Below are 6,029 nucleotides of genomic sequence, written 5' to 3'. Positions count from 1 at the left end.
CTTCATTTACATCTCTAGTGTTAAGTGTGTTAAAAATATACCACCTCATTTAAATCTTTCAGAATGTACTACATATTATTTATGCGCTCACACACGATGACATTTGTGCTTTTGCCCCCATTATTTACATCACTGAAGTGTTAAAAATGTACCACATTATCTATCTATCTATCTATCTATCTATCTATCTATCTATCTATCTATCTATCTATCTATCTATCTATCTATCTATCTATCTATCTATCTATCGTCTGTCTGTCGTCTGTGACTGTCTGTCTGTCTGTCTGTCTGTCTGTCTGTCTGTGTTTTGCTGTTCATTCATTCATTCTATCGATGTATGTTCAGTAGTTTCTGACTCTTAATGGAATCAACAGATATCTCTTTGTAACTTGTGAATGGATTTAAATGAGCTTGTTGAAGTCCTGCAGTCTCTATTACAGTCAGTGCATCTTAGATCATGTGTTATGAACCCAAAACCACAGAAAGCTGCTCACAAGACGTGACTCTCATGCTGAAATCTTCCCTCGCAGCTCTTGATGTTCCTGTAACTGAACTATAAACCCACAGCTGCTGTGTGCATGCCAAAGGTTTACAGTAGTAACAATAACTCTATTAAGAACGGTTTTACAGTGATTAGGCTTCTGACTTGTTCCATGTAGTTTTAAAACGTACGAAAAGATGCATCCATAATGATTAAACGGCAAAATGCTATTCAGACGAGTTTTAGATGGAGTTTAGCATGTCATTCACCACATGTATCCTTTCTGTGATGTGTATACAGTATAAGAAGCTCACATGCAGACAGTACATCTGTAACACATTACATTGAACGGCAGGAACAGATAAATGATTTCATGCGTGTTTAGCTCAGATCCGATGTGCAGATGATGCTGCGGCTAAACTGTGTGTGTTCACACAAAATAAACCCTCCTCATGCAGTTTTATCAGGAAAAGAGAGCGTCACTCTCTGGCTGTTTAGAATAGCATACTACTCATACTAGTTTAAATTATAGTGTGCACAGTTTTTCTGTCACTGTTTGAATTAAACATAGGCCTACTCAACTGGTTTTTGAAATGTTGCATACTATTTTCTGACAGTAGTATGCAGTTTATACTGAGCATTAAGTGGAACATGTTGTCATCGATGATAGATCTGTCATCCTGTTTCTGTCGTGTTTATGTCTCAAGCGCTCAGATGAAAGCTCTCTGCGCGCGCTGGTTTGGGTTTTAGGTGCAGTAAATCTCAAAGGATCAGGGGAAGTTTAGCCTGTAGAGACAGACTGTTGATGGTACTGAAGGATTCAGTATGTGACAGGTGTCAGCGGGACAGAGGAACACTTCATGTGTTTATCAGCACAGTATGCAAGTGTGTGTGTGCTGTTTCCACATCCACATCCAAACACTCATCTGTCATTATCGCTGGCTAAAATAAACACTTGACGTTTCTTCCACCTGCACCAGCGCTTTAGTCCTACACATCATTCACATCACTCTCTCATTCTCTGCATTTCCACTTCTCTCAGTTTCAGTGCACTGTGTTTGGCATGACAAGTATTTTTTGGCATGCCAACCATTTCCAAAGAATGTGCATACAAAAATACCATTGAAAACAATGTACAGTATGCAAAAAACAACAACATATAAAACATATAAAAAATTATAAAGTAAAAAACTAATAAAATGGCACAAAACAATAGTTGTATTGGCAAAAACATATCCGGTATCATTGGATCAGGTTTTTATTTTCTCCCTGTTTAATTTTTCCTTTTAAAAATGTATTTATTTATTTAAAGAATTTTCAATCAAAAATAAAAAACAAATAAAACGGTACAAAATGATGCAAAAATGTATCTGATGCTTTTCCTGTTTTAAATTAGGAAAAAAAATGTATATATATATATATATATATATATATATATATATATATATATATATATATATATATATATATATATATATATATATATATTACATTTCTAACAATTAAGTAATAACATTAAGTAGTTATACAATTAAATAAGAGTGTCACGAGATCTCACAATATTCAATGATTCAATATCCTGCCACTGACCTTTTATTATATATTTGCATTACATTGGCTTGTTCACCAGTAGTGGTACGTAAGATATTTTATTTATGTTCACATCAGGAAAGTGGCCACATGATAAGGGGGAAAATTAGGCAGTGTTGTCTTTATCCAGTCATAAAAACAGAATTCTCAGTTTAACACAGTTATGTACATATATTGCGTGATAAGTCGCTATATTGATTATTGCGACAGGCCTAATTTCAGCATCTGCCATCTCACTAAATGAGGACCTAAACACATGAACTGTACTGAGAGTCACTTCATGAGCATTTTACCATTTGATTTGAGTAAAACTAGCATCATATCTTATACACAGAACTGTAAAGTTATTCACGGCAACCTGTCAAAATAAAAGTCTGTTTGATTTGCAGACATTGTGCCTTTAACTATTGTTTAGCAGAATTAACATAGCCTACTACTAACATTAAACATAATTTTTTTAAGGAATAATCACACAACATTCCTTCCATGTTTTATTTTTATAGAAAATCCCCACAAAATAAAGTTTGCTTAATTTTCAATAATTAAAAGATAAATGATGAATGATCATTTAAATTAATGTTTTATGCCTTCATTTGATAACCAAAAAACTGTAAATACACAACACAGAATTTCTGAGGGGAAAAAAATCATAAGGCTACATTTAAGATCAAGTTTCAAAAGTTCAAATAATTAGACATGCTAAAACACAGAGTTTGGTATAGGGCCCTTAACGTGAATTCATTGTTAAAGTTTTAATAAATTAAAGTGAAAATGTATACATTTCTTGATTTTAATTAATTAGACATGCTTTTAAATTAATACAATTTCATTTAACTATTACAAAGGAGTCAAGAAAAAAGAAAACCGAAAGAAAAATGGAATCCAGAAAAATTAAAACTGGAAAAAAATGGAATTTGGGGAAAAAAATAAAACTGAATTTAGGAAAAATAAAACCAGATTTCATTTGGCCCTAACTACCCCTCAGCCTTTCCACACACCCCAGTTTGGGAACCACTGCTTTATTCTATTAAACGGATACATTAATTGTGTTTATTATATATATATAGTTATTAAAGAGGAAATCAGATTGCTAAATAATGTAAAACCTGACTGACTGCTTCACTTACACTTTAAAGGGATATCTGTGTTGTTTATTATTTATTTTTATTATATACATATATATAAACACAGTACAGACCAAAAGTTTGGACACACCTTCTCATTCAAAGAGTTTTCTTTATTTTCATGACTATGAAAATTGTAGAGTCACACTGAAGGCATCAAAACTATGAATTAACACATGTGGAATTATATATGGAATTATATACATAACAAAAAAGTGTGAAACAACTGAAAATATGTCATATTGTAGGTTCTTCAAAGTAGCCACCTTTTGCTTTGATTACTGCTTTGCACACTCTTGGCATTCTCTTGATGAGCTTCAAGAGGTAGTCACCTGAAATGGTCTTCCAACAGTCTTGAAGGAGTTCCTCGAGAGATGCTTAGCACTTGTTGGCCCTTTTGCCTTCTGTCTGCGGTCCAGCTCACCCCTAAACCATCTGGATTGGGTTCAGGTCCGGTGACTGTGGAGGCCAGGTCATCTGGCGCAGCACCCCATCACTCTCCTTCTTGGTCAAATAGCCCTTGATGCCTTCAGTGTGACTCTACAATTTTCATAGTCATGAAAATAAAGAAAACTCTTTGAATGAGAAGGTGTGTCCAAACTTTTGGTCTGTACTGTATATGTATATATATATATATATATATATATATATATATATATAATTTTTGTGGAATTACTTGCCTATCAGTTGAGTTTGTGGCAAAACATTTTGCAGTGTTTAAATGCTGTTTATTATTGCATTAATTTCATAAAGTACTAATTTAAAAATGCATCTACATTTTTTGCACTTGTGTTTTCAGTTGAATAAAAAGACTATTTTTCCCTATATGTTTAATCATTGAGGACTTCTTTTCTCGCCTCGTCTCGTTCTCGTGAACCCTGTCTCGTGTCTCGTCTCATGGGATAAGAGTCTCGTCACACCCCTACAATGAAATGTTTTGCATGTCTCATTTGTTTCGTCTGAATTTAGTTGCTTTGCATTGCATTGCTTTTTTGCCCTATATTGTATTTCCAGGTTTTTCTTCTTGCTTCAATTACTATTGTACTCTTATTTCCTGCACTTACTTGATTTGCATACTTTCTTAACAAAGCTCTCAGAAACTCTCAGTAAAAGATCTAATTGTAATACTTCATCAGCGATTCCAGGTTGTTTTTTGTTTCAGTCTCTGCTTCTTCAGAGTCAGCCTGAGGCTTTGAAACTCGCAGCAGTGAAGCTATGGAAATGATGAAATATATTTAGCGTTTTCTGAGACGGCCAGAAGCATGAGCTACAGAAATTCATTGGTTTTTATGGCCATAGGTTGACTCGACTTTCTAGTGCCAAGTGTGTTTGGCCCACAACGGCGTACTGTAAAAACCAGCTGTTCATATCCAGATGCCAAACTCCTGTCTCTCATCTGAAGATTATGGTACGTCTGTATTAATAGAACTGACTCCCATCATGACGTTTCCACCTGGTCCTCTCTGCTCATATAATGAGACGGTCAATTGTTGGCGATTCTTTCTGTGGGATATGCATTGATAAATATGAAATAAAGAGCTCAGAGGCGCTCGAGATGGAGAGCTTGAGGAGAGTGTGCTGATGGTTAAAGAATAAGTATTTTAAACAGAGGCAGACGTTCCTGCTGATAGACCCTGATTCTGTAACCAGAGCCCACTGAATCAACACCACGCTTTAGGCCTGGGACGTGTCAGATGTCATGTGACGTCACCTACACAGGGTTCCCACAGTCCTTATAGGGGCTCGGGTTTATGCTCCTTAAATGGGGGAATCTCACAACAACAACAACAACAAAAAAATGGTGTGAAATATGAGCTGGACATGAGTTTGTGAGATGTACTGTATAACTCCCACTGATGGGATGAATTAGCATGACAGAGAGAAAGCCCTTTATCCGTGTGGGCAGGGACAGTGTGAAGGAACGGGAGGGAATTTGAGTGGGAAACATTGTGATGACAGTCAGAAGAGTTATGAGTCATGATGCCAGAGAGAGGAGTGGAAGAGGCTGGGAATCTCTCCTCTTTTTCTCTCACCATTTCAGTGCTTCTCAGCACACACTGCTGCACATGTTGACTAGCACGTACAGCACAGGGGCGCTGTTCAGCACCTCTTTTGTGTGGCCCCCAGGAACCCTATGGATCATGTACATTTGTCTTTTATAACTGCCCACCCCTTTTAGAACTTAAACTTAAATTGTTATAATTCATCAACACACATAGACCAATAATACTAAATTATAGGGATGCACCGAAATGAAAATTCTTGGCTGAAGCCGAAACAGAAAAAAATTAAACACTGGACCAAATGCCGAATGCCAAACATGTTTTTTAGTTTTTTAGTTTTTTTTTACCATTGCATAAATGAAATAGGCAAAATGTGCTTTTAACTGTTTTGACTTGCTTTTCAAATATATATATAAACAATTTAAAATTATTTAACACTGAACATTTTTAACATTCTAACGGTTGCTATACCAACAAAGCACAATTTAGCTTAAAATTAGTAAATTAGTAAAATCATATTTTTTGGCCATCAGAGCCTTCTTGAATCAGGCAAGTATTTTTTTTTTTACTGTACATTTAAAAGCAGCTTTTCTGAGAAGAAACTTCTTTTAAAACAATAGAAAATATTACGGATCCTAATTTGAACACTATAAGTGTCAATGTTATAATAAATGTATTAACAGAGCTGTTGTGATTATTATCATTACTATTATTGTCTTTATATTTAATTTTACAGAACAACACTAACATTTATGTATGCCGATAGAGTTCTTGCTTTTTCTAAATTTTATTTTGGTGGAAATGCGCAGGAAGACCTCACGTCTTGATTTA

General features: G+C 35.0%; 1 protein-coding gene across 1 annotated transcript in view; it reads left to right on the top strand.

The window, feature by feature from the left end:
* Window positions 1-6,029, top strand: part of LOC132149574 (coronin-7-like) — a 114,624-nt gene that overhangs the window by 85,553 nt on the left and 23,042 nt on the right. The window lies entirely within an intron of this gene.

Source organism: Carassius carassius, chromosome 9 (assembly GCF_963082965.1).
Source record: "Carassius carassius chromosome 9, fCarCar2.1, whole genome shotgun sequence".
Lineage (NCBI taxonomy): Eukaryota > Metazoa > Chordata > Actinopteri > Cypriniformes > Cyprinidae > Carassius > Carassius carassius.
The sequence above is the reverse complement of the archived record's forward strand: the minus strand, read 5'-3'. Positions and strand labels throughout refer to the sequence as shown.